This window comes from Prionailurus viverrinus, chromosome D2 (genome assembly GCF_022837055.1).
Source record: "Prionailurus viverrinus isolate Anna chromosome D2, UM_Priviv_1.0, whole genome shotgun sequence".
NCBI classification, from domain to species: Eukaryota; Metazoa; Chordata; class Mammalia; order Carnivora; family Felidae; genus Prionailurus; species Prionailurus viverrinus.
This window is the reverse complement of record NC_062571.1, coordinates 6,943,757-6,955,359: the sequence shown is the minus strand read 5'-3', so window position 1 is coordinate 6,955,359 and position 11,603 is coordinate 6,943,757. Positions and strand designations below refer to the sequence as shown.

Genomic DNA, 11,603 nt, shown 5'->3' with positions numbered 1-11,603 from the left:
GGCAGGCTCCAGGCTCTGAGCTGTCAGCACAGATCCTGACGTGGGGCTTGAACTCATGAACCGTGAGATCACGATCTGAGCTGAAGTCAGAGGCTTACCCGACTGAGCCACCCAGGCGCCCCCAATTTTATTTTCCTTCTCATTCTCATTCTTCATCTGCTAGTGTTATGCTGATTTATATATTTGTTAAACCTATTCCCATCATTTTGATGTTATGACAAGGTAACAAATGATGAAATTAAGTAATGCCTTCATGGTTTTTGCTAGGAAAAAGCCAGAGATAGTATAAAGAGGACAATGAATATATATAGAAGCTTTAGATCCAGACTCCAAGCTCGGCCCAGCATTAACTGAGTGATCTTGGGAAGTAACTCAAGTGCTCTGAGCCTTAGTTTCCTTATTTGAAAATTAGGAATATTAGAACCTATAGTGTGGGATTATTGTGCGAATCAGAGATGACATTTAAAATTCATATAAGAGGGTGCTATAAATAGTATTTTTATCATTAATAATGTTCACTGATATTATGTATTATTATTCCTGCACTAAGATGCAGAACTCTCTAACAATTACAATGTATCACCTTACTTTTGAACATTAAAGTGAATGACTTTCAAAAGACATGCATCAAAGATCATTTCATAATTTTTTGGGGCGCCTGGGTGGCGCAGTCGGTTAAGCGTCCGACTTCAGCCAGGTCACGATCTCGCGGTCCGTGAGTTCGAGCCCTGCGTCGGGCTCTGGGCTGACGGCTCAGAGCCTGGAGCCTGTTTCCGATTCTGTGTCTCCCTCTCTCTCTGCCCCTCCCCCATTCATGCTCTGTCTCTCTCTGTCCCAAAAATAAAATAAAACGTTGAAAAAAAAAGAATTAAAAAAAAAAGATCATTTCATAATTTTCTAATAATAAAAATCTCATCTTAATTAAAATGTGTTTCTTATTTTTAAAGCAGTGAGTAGCTTTTGAGAAGTCTTTTTTTTTTTTGGCATTCTTTTTTTTTTTACATCCAAGTTAGTTAGCATCTAGTGCAACAATGATTTCAGGAGGAGATTCCTTAGTGCCCCTTACCCATTTAGCCCATCCCCCCTCCCACAACCCCTCCAGTAACCCTGTTTGTTCTCCATATTTATGAGTCTCTTCTGTTTTGTCCCCCTCTCTGTTTTTATATTATTTTTGTTTCCCTTCCCTTATGTTCATCTGTTTTGTCTCTTAAAGTCCTCATAGGAGTGAAGTCATATGATTTTTGTCTTTCTCTGACTAATTTCGCTTAGCATAATACCCTCTAGTTCCATCTACGTAGTTGCAAATGGCAAGATTTCATTCTTTTTGATTGCCGAGTAATACTCCATCATATATCCATCATATATATATATATATATATATATATATATATATATATATATCACATTTTCTTTATCCAGTCATCCATCGATGGACATTTGGGCTCTTTCCATACTTTGGCTATTGTGGATACTGCTGCTATAAACATGGGGGTGCATGTGTCCCTTTGAAACAGAACACCTGTATCCCTTGGATAAATGCCTAGTAGTGCAATTGCTGGGTTGTAGGGTAGTTAGATTTTTAGTTTTTTGGGGAACCTCCATACTGTTTTCCAGAGTGGCTGCACCAGCCTGCATTCCAACAATGCAAAAGAGATCCTCTCTCTCCGCATCCTCGCCAACATCTCTTGTTGCTTGAGTTGTTAATGTGAGCCATTCTGACAGGTGTGGTATCTCATTGTGGTTTGAATTTGTATTTCCCAGATGATGAACGATGTTGAGCATCTTTTCATGCATCTGTTAGCCATCTGGATGTCTTCTTTGGAGAAGTGTCTCTTCATGTCTTTTGCCCATTTCTTCACTGTATTATTTGTTTTTTGGGTGTCGAATTTGATAAGTTCTTTATAGATTTTGGATACTAACCCTTTTTCTGATACGTCATTTGCAAATATCTTCTCCCATTCTGTTGGTTGCCTTTTAGTTTTGCTGATTGTTTTCTCTGTGCAGAAGCTTTTTATCTTGATGAGGTCCCAATAGTTCATTTTTTGCCTTTGTTTCCCTTGCCTCTGGAGACGTGTTGAGTAAGAAGTTGCTGCGGCCAAGATCAAAGAGGTTTTTGCCTGCTTTCTCCTTGAGGATTTTGATGGTTTCCTGTCTTACATTTAGGTCTTTCATCCACTTTGAGTTTATTTTTGTGTCTGGTGTAAGAAAGTGGTCCAGGTTCATTTTTCTGCATGTCGCTGTCCAGTTTTCCCAGCACCATTTGCTGAAGAAACTGTATTGCACTGAATATTCTTTCCTGCTTTGTCAAAGATTAGTTGGCCATACGTTTGTGGGTCCATTTCTGGGTTCTCTATTCTGTTCCATTGATCTGAGTGTCTGTTCTTGTGCCAGTACCATACTGTCTTGATGATGACAGCTTTGTAATATAGCTTGAAGTCTGGGATTGTGATGCCTCCTGCTTTAGTTTTCTTTTTCAAGATTGCTTTGGCTATTCGGGGTCTTTTCTGGTTCCATACAAATTTTAGGATTATTTGTTCTAGCTCTCTGAAGAATGCTGGTGTTATTTTGATAGGGATTCCATTGAATATGTAGATTGCTTTGGGTGGTATCGACATTTTAACAATATTTGTTCTTCCTATCCAGGAGCATGGAATCTTTTTCCATTTTTTTGTGCCTTCTTCAATTTCTTTCATAAGCTTTCTATAGTTTTCAGTGTTTAGATTTTTCACCTCGTTGGTTATATTTATTCCTAGGTATTTTATGGTTTTTGGTGCATTGTAAATGGGATCGATTCCTTGATTTCTCTTTCTGTTGCTTCATTGCTGGTGTATAGGAATGCGACTGATTTCTGTGCATTGATTTTATATCAAGCAACTTTGCTGAATTCATGAATCAGTTCTAGCAGTCTTTTGGTGGAATCTTTTAGGGTTTTCCATATAGAGTATCATGTCATCTGTGAAGAGTGAAAGTTTGACCTCCTCCTGGCCGATTTGGATGCCTTGTATTTCTTTGTGTTGTCTGATTGCAGAGGCGAAGACTTCCAATACTATGTTGAATAACAGTGGCGAGAGTGGACATCCGTGTCTTGTTCCTGACCTTAGGGGGAAAGCTCTCAGTTTTTCCCCATTGAGGATGATATTAGCGTTGGGTCTTTCTTATATGGCTTTTATGATCTCGAGGTATGATCATTCTATCCCTACTTTCTTGAGGGTTTTTATCAAGAAGGGATGTTGTATTTTGCCTACATCTACTGAGAGACTCATGTGATTCTTGTCCTTTCTTTTATTGATATGATGAATCACATTGATTGTTTTGTGGATATTGAACCAGCCCTGCATCCCAGGTAGAAATCCCACTTGGTCGTGGTGAATAATTTTCTAATGTATTACTGGATCTGGTTGGCTAATATCTTACTGAGGATTCTTGCATCTGTGTTCATCAGGGAAATTGGTCTACAGTTCTCCTTTTTAGTGGGGTCTTTGTCTGGTTTTGGAATCAAGGTAATGCTGGCTTCATAGAAAGAGTTTGGAAGTTTTCCTTCCATTTCCATGTTTTGGAACAGCTTCAAGAGAATAGGTGTTAACTCTTCCTTAAATGTTTGGTAGAATTCCTCTGGAAATCCATCTGGCCCTGGACTCTTGTTTTTGGGGAGACTTTGATTACTAATTCTATTTCTTTACTGGTTATGGGTCTGTTCAGATTTTCTATTTCTTCTGTTTCAGTTTTGGTAGTGTATATGTATGGAGTTTGTCCATTTCTTCCAGAGTGCCCATTTTATTGGCATATAATTTCTCATAATATTCTCTTATTATTGTTTAGGCAACAGGCCCTGCTCATCGTTTCATGTCTGTATGTTGGCTGCTCTTTGAGATAGTTGCCACCCGTACTCAGTCAGCTAGTACCCAGGAGTTTGCATGGTATAAAACGTGGCTGCCCCTTGGCAAAGACCATGGATGGGTTGCCTTCTCTCCTATGGCGTTGTGAGCATGATAGCAATGTATTTGACAAATCTACCATAACACAAGAAGTTGAATGGAAAATTAATGGTTTGGGTTCCTTGAAGAGGTGACAGAGCATGGAACCAAGAGCACAGAGAACTTGATTTAGACTGAAACAAGAGGAGACCTTATTTTCCAAGAGAAGATTGGAGGGATGGACGCACAGGTTGATAAATTTTCTTGGTTTAGCAGGAGGGAATTAATGGATTTCAAGCTGATGGCCTCAGTTTCCTCAATGACTTAGGATGCAAGACTAAAGAGATGGGACAGTAGGATTTAGGTCTTCAGAATATGGAAATGGCTTGGATTTACAACTGAGAGGAATGGGAAACACAGAAAGTTAGGTGGTCAGCTCTGGGAATCCAACAGAGCGTAGAAGACTTGAATTGCTTGCGGTAGTGCAATGTTATCCAGAAGTGGACGTTGCCTGTTGTGTCTCCCAGAGTGGAAAAGAAAAAATTTCAATTCTGTTGTTCTACATTATTCTAATTTGTCTTAAGCAGAACTTTTCTGGGACATCTGGATGACTCAGTGGGTTAAGTATCTGACTCTTGATTGCAGCTCAGGTACGGTCTCACGGTTCATGAGTTGGTTCAGGAGTTTGAGCCCCACATCAGGCTCTGCGCTGACAGCATGGAGCCTGCTTGGGGTTCTCTTTCTCCCTTTCTGTCTGTTCTTCCCCACTCTCTCAATCTCTTTCTCTCTCAAAATAAATACATAAACTTAAAAAAATGTAGAGCTTTTCTAATCCATCCATTATATTAAAGAATACGGTATTTTTCCCAGATTATTCATAGGATTTCTAAAATAGTCATTCCACTTTTAAGATTGCATGATGTCAAATATAGTATTTTAAGTTACATCTATAATGCTTTTAAAAAAGGTTCCTAGGGGCGCCTGGGTGGCTCAGTCGGTTGAGCGTCCGACTTCGGCTCAGGTCATGAGCTCACGGTTCGTGAGTTCGAGCCCCAAGTCGGGCTCTGTGCTGACAGCTCAGAGCCTGGAGCCCGCTTCGGATTCTGTGTCTCCCTCTTTCTCTCTCCTCCCCCCCTCATGCTCTGTCTCTCTCTTCTCAAAAATAAATAAACATTAAAAAAAAATTAAAAAAAAAAAAAAAGGTTCCTAAAGAAGATGGTTTTCTGATGCAGAAACAATAAAGAAAGGAAAAGGGTAAATACTATGGGGGGAAGGGTAGACTGTCTGTGTAAGCATAGAAAATATCGATTAAAAAAATGGTTTCTGGGGGCGCCTGGGTGGCTCAGTCAGTTAAGTGACTGACTCTTGGTTATGGCTCAGGTCCTGATCTCAGGGTTCATGAGTTCAAGCCTGCATCAGGCTCCGTGCTGACAGTGTGGAGCCTGCTTGGTATTCTCTCCCTCTCTCTGCCCTTCCTCCATTTGTGCTGTCTCTTCCTCTCTCAAAATAAATAAATAAACTTAAAAAAAATTTAAACCGTGGTTTCTGAAATTAGGCTTTCTGGTTTTCAAATTCCAGCTGCATCACTTAATATCTGTGAGATCTGGAGCAAGTTAAACTGTTGCCTCAACTGAGGATAATATCTATATCATAGGGTTGTTGATAGGATTAAATGAAGCAGTTTACATAAAGATGTGCTATAGTTCCTGGCCCCAAATCAGTATGTAATGTTTACTGAGCACAATTAAGATGTTTCTTATTGTCGCTTTTCCTTTAGCCAAGTAAACTGACAATGGCCAGCTTGTCATAGATCTTTGTGATCTCACAACTACATTAAGCAACTAACTTCGTGCCTGTGCCAAGAAAGCTTTAACTCTAGTATCTTACTGCCCTGCTGTTTCACTTTTCCTTTCCTGGTCATTGATTTAGTGCTTATTTGTTTTTTATTGCAGTAGAAACAGCCAAAAGAAGAAGGGACCATATGTATGGATGGGGCTGGTACGATCCATGCTTCAACAGCAGTCCCTTCAACCTTGCTTGAATGTGGAGGTTCGATAGACCACCAGACTCCAGAGATAAACTACCTTGGCTTGAAAGGAACGCTATCATCACTGATAGCTGACCACTATGTTTCTCGCCAGCATATGAAAGCTACGCTGAATTGTTTAACAACGTTGTGTTTCAACTGATGAGTAGAAAACTTCACTGAACCGTGCACAATAATGGAGGTGACCTTCTATTTTACATTCTCTATTATACCTTGCTATGGGAGTTATTTTGCAGTGACAAAAGTTCCCGTCTAGTGTCTTGACACATCTTAAGACTTTGATATTGGGAATTCTTCCTTCCCATCGAATGTTGGTTCTAAATCCATTGAACTATTTTAAGTGTTTAAATTGCCAGTATTCTTTTTGTGCTTTGCTATTTACTTTCTGGTCCTGGTCTACAAGGATTTTCCTGTACATGCCAGTACTGTTGTTCAGAGACATCATTTCCTTGAGAAGTCCCCTCCAAAATGTCTTGTTATCCCATCACAAAGATGAATAATGGGTTCTAAATCCTGGTAAAAATTTCTCCTCTTCCTTGTGTTTTTCAAGGACAAGCATAGACAACGGCAATAATTTAAACATCTTATTTTTCCCCGAAATGTTAGCTTTCCAAAACGGGAAGATCTCTTTGAGTGATTAGATCTTTAAGATAATTGGTTAGCTGACTTTAAAGCCATCGTTATTTCCTTATTCCCAAGAACAGAGAACTTTCAGAGAAAAGTTTATTAGTTCTTCTTTAATACATTAATAAGTTTCACGTTGTCTCACTGGCCCACGCATGAACCAATCTTTCAGGTTTTGTCACTGTTTTCTTGTAACATAAACCCGTATTTCTTGGGTTGGGTTGCTTTGCCTATCCTGTGTATCAGTAGGTGTTTCTAAACTAGGAAAGCAGTGTAGGCATCTATGAACTCACATACTTGGTGGCAGCATCTTTAGTAAACAGGATAACTGCTCCAACTGAAGCAATCATTATGGTTCCATAAACAACACCCGTCATTCCCCCGCCTTTTTTGTCTTATATCTTGCACTGCCTTGTCTGATTCTGTACTCTAGGAGATAAAGCAGTTACTGCTAAATCATTCATTAGTTAATACCTTAGATGCAAGAGCCATGGTGAAAACTTGGTTGATTCTCAGATATTCATGCCTTGCATTAAGTAGACTGTCAGCAATTATTTGTTAAAAGGGTGTAAGTATGAATGAATAAATGACATAGAGCAGACAGTATGGGAAGGTGAAATGTGGTAATAATATTGCTTTGTATTTATGCAATGTAATTACCTTCCCAGATATCCATGACATTGTGGATGTGGAAATCAAAACAAAGGTTAGGTGCCTTGTCTAAAGTCATCTCATCTAACTACTACTTAGTAGAACCAGTTCTGGAATGTTTCAGTGGAAAGAGCCATCTTTGTGTTTCTTTTCCTGACACCTACCCCATTCCTTACAAATGAACAGTGACCTCAAAAAGTGTCATTTGTAGCTGGGGCTAAAAGTATAAATATTGCGTATAACGCTATAATAGTTACTATTAGTAAACCACTCAACATTCATTCTGCCTTTTTTCTTGGAATCAATGTGTGTACGTATTCACCTTCAAGGAAGGTCACTCTGTCCCCACTTAAGGGAAGAGTCCTGATTGGTTTAAACCAATCCTGGTAACTATATTGTTCTTGCCAGTTTTGGTTAAATAAAGAGCATGTCAGGCACCTGGGTGGCTTAGTCATTAGGTATCTGAATCTGACTTCAGCTCAGATCATGATCTCACGGTTTGTGAGTCTGAGTCCCTCATGGGAGTGATCTCGAGCCATGCTTTGGGTGAGCTCATGCCCCACTTCAGGTGAATCCTGCTTCTCTCTCCCTCCCTCTCCCTCTCTGCCTCTCATAGGATTCTGTCTTTCTCTCTCCCTCTTTCTCTCTGCCCCTCACTCACTTGTGCCCTCTCTCTCTCTCTAAAAAAAAAAAAAAAAAGAACATGTCATTCAATTCTAGGCACTGAGATATGAAGGACCATCTACTGAGCAGTTTCTGAGAAAGTTGTTTTGGTTCTAAAAAAGACGAGTGATGGGGCAATAAACACTCAACACTTTATAGGATCAGTGGATTGGAGATCCTAATGACTCAAAGGAGTATTGCAGTTGGCACAGTTCAATATTCTGGAAGGAAAGGAGATGGTATTCAGTGAATGAAATGCCTAAAATGGGTATTTGAAAGATGGTGGAGTACTTCTTATTGATTAAATGAGACAGTTTAGAATATAAGATTAAGAAAACTTAGCCAAGGCAAGTTATAGAATACAATTCTTTTAGAATTAAGGAGATACAAACAAAGAAACAAAAAACAGGCCAAGAAATCCTGACTCAAAATTTTTCCTCCGGTTCCAAATTTCTGTTCCTGCAGGATTTAAGCCCCAGTAGATCCTCACCTTCTAAAAGTCTATGCACTTCTCCCTCTGTGCACCTCAAATCCCCAGCTCACTCAACAACTATTCCGTGAAACTTATTTAAAAAAATTTATTTTACACCAACATTTTGTTTTTGATAGATTGGACTGATGGTTCGCAAAGACGAAAGAGATGGACAGCACAGAGATGCCAATAATTTTAAATATAATCTTAAAAAAAACTTCATTCTTAAAGTGAGTGAGAACAGTATACATAAGGAAGAGGCAACTGCCCTGGTCATTGTCACACCCAGATGTGATGACGGGACCTGCCGCGGGCATCTTGCAAGCAGACAGGAGGCAGCTTGCAGACAAGACCAACACAGCAAGATGACACGGCTGAATGTGGACCTGAGTCCTTCGTGATACTGTGGAGCTGATCAAGTAACCCAGGAGTGTGCTTACCGTGGGCTTCCTGGCGTCTAAGGTAATACCCATCTTTACTGTTTAAACTACCCTTTGTCTCATTATTCTCCGCAGAAAGTCTCCTAATTGGTATAAGTGCCCATTAAGCCTCATTAGCCCCTTAGGTTAAACGTCCTGTTGTGCCTTTCTTGATCTTGCTGAAGTCACCTCTTGAGAATAAAAGCAAATCCCAGATGGTGACTTTCTTATCCCAGCTCCTTAGACCGAGGTCTCTCACTCAGAATGATCATGGTTTACGAAGCATGAGAAGCACAGGGAAGAAGAGGAGGTGTGTGGGCGGTGACGGTAATCTGGGTCAGACAAGGTGAAGTGTGAAGGCTAAGCAGGAGATCCAATTGAACCTCACAGAGAAGGCAACTCTCCCAAGCACAGCCCTAGAAAGCCAGTCCTAGGGACTTATGAGCCACATCTCTGGGGAGAGTGGTGGAATCCACGTTACCATACTGGCATCACTTAGATCCATGCTTTTCCCTCAAGGGGAGGAATCGTTGTTCATAGGATATCAGACTCTTGCCATGCTTGTCTTCTTCAGAACCAGACCCAGTTATAAGGTGTTTCATGATGACATCATAGTCTAAAAATGAGAGGCTTGGTTTCAGTTTTTCCTGTAAATACCCAAGAGGCTCATGGCATTGGTCTCTCTCAGCTGGACACAAGTCTTAAGCAAATGGCTTAATCCAGTCTGGGGCTGTTCTCTCCCGTGACGTTAATTAAGCCTTTTTTGAACATCTTCATAAAGACATAGTAATATTCTATTTGTTATATGAGAGCTGTTCATGTGGATTAAGCAGTAAATCTAACAAATAGGCTATTCTTTCTCTGATGGCACAGAGGTATTTATTTATTTTTATGTTTTAGGCATTTAAGGAAAAAATTAATTCCTGGATATGTTAAATTGAGTTTGAGGGAAAAAGTAATAATAATAAGGATTAGAGCAGAAATAAATAGACAATGCAAAAACAATAGAATCAATGAAACCAAAAACTGTTTCAAAAGAATACTTAAACTACTAAAATCAGAAGTGAAAGAGGAGATATTACTACTGACTACGGCAATAAAAAAACAGCATAAGAGAATACTAGGAATAGCTGTATACCAAATAAATTGTATATCCTGGAGGAAATGGACAAATGCCTAGAAACACTCAAACTACCAAAACTGGCTCAAGAAGAAATAGAAAATCGGAAAAGACTTTTAATAAGATTAGATCAACAATCAAAAATCTCCCAACAAAAAACCAAAACCAAAAGCAAAACAGAACAAAAAAGTCTCCCAACAAAGAAAGGCCTATTAAATGAATAGAAGAGGAAAACATACTTCTTAATTCCTTCCTTGAGGCTGGCATTACCCTGATATCAAAGTCTGACAAGACACTACAAGAAAAGAAAACTACAGACCACTATCCTTTACAAATATAGACACCAAAATCCTCAACAGATGCTAGCAAATGAAATTCAGCAGCATATAAAAAGGATTATACACCACGGCCAAGGGGGGATTTAGGCAATAGTGGTTCAGCATACAAAATCAATCACTACATTAATAGAATGAAGGTTGGGGAGAGCCACATGGTCATCTCAATTGATGTGGAAAAAGCACTTGAGGCGCCTGGTTGGCTCAGTCGGTTGAGCATCTGACTTGAGCTCGGGTCATGATCTCACAGTTTTGGGTTCCAGCCCTGCATGGAGCTCTGTGCTGACAGCTCGGAACCTGGATCCTGCTTCCGATTCTGTGTCTCCCTCTCTCTCTGCCCCTCCCCCACTCATGCTCTGTCTCTCTCTCTCTCTCTCTCTCTCTCTGTCTCTCTGTCTCTCTGTCTCTCTGTCTCTCTCTCAAATAAAAATGTTAAAAGAAAAAGCACTTGATAACATCCAACATCCCTTCATGATACAAATACTCAATAAACTAGGAATAGAAGAGAACCTTCTCAGCATGATAAAGGCTATATATAAAAAACCTACAGCTAACATCATACCCAATGGGAAAGGATAGAAAGCTTTTCCTCTAATCCTGGGAACAAGACAAGAATGCCTGTTTTTGCCACTTCTGTTCAACATAGTGTTGGCAGTTCCAGAGCAATTAGACAAGAAAAAAGAAATAAAGTACATCCAAATTGGAAAGGAAGAAGAAAAACTGCCTATATCACAGATTACATAAATGTAGAAAACATTAAGAATTCATGCAAATATGCATACATACTCCCCCACATACTCCTTTTAGAGCTAATTAATGAATTCAGCAAAATTGAAGACTACAAAATGACACAAAAATCAACTGAATTTTTATATACTAGCAATGAAAAATCTGAAAAGGAAATTAAGACAATTCCATTTGCAATAACATCCAAAAGAATAAAATACTTAGGAATAAATTTAACCAATGAGAGGCACAAAACTTCTATACTGAAAACTATAAAACATTGCTTAAAGAATTAGAGAAACCGATGGAGTTAAGATTGCAAAGCAGCATGGAGCCTTTAAGTTTGTCTTATTCCTGAAACTCAGCTAGATCACCACCATATCACTTTGAACACATAGGAAATTGATCTGAGGATTAAAACAACAGTCTGCATAATGTGAGCTGCAGAACTTGGTACATACACAGTGTGGAGAGGTAAACTGAGGGAGGCAAAAGTCATGGAAGATAGGGAGCTATTTTCACAGAGAGAGAAAGAGAAAGGGAGAGAGTGAGGCGTATGGAGATCATGCAAGAAAAGCACTGTCCCCCCCCCCCCCCAAAAGTAGCTGGAGAGAAAGAGTGAAAACACTCAC

The 11,603-nt window shown here is 39.5% G+C and overlaps 1 long non-coding RNA gene across 1 annotated transcript in view; it reads left to right on the top strand.

Moving 5' to 3' along the window:
* The window catches only part of LOC125148032 (uncharacterized), an 87,130-nt gene that overhangs the window by 1,909 nt on the left and 73,618 nt on the right, over positions 1–11,603 (top strand). The window contains exons 2-3 of the long non-coding RNA XR_007145391.1: positions 5,867–6,142; positions 8,509–8,833. This is a non-coding gene — a long non-coding RNA (uncharacterized LOC125148032). The remainder of the gene's footprint in view (positions 1–5,866; positions 6,143–8,508; positions 8,834–11,603) is intronic.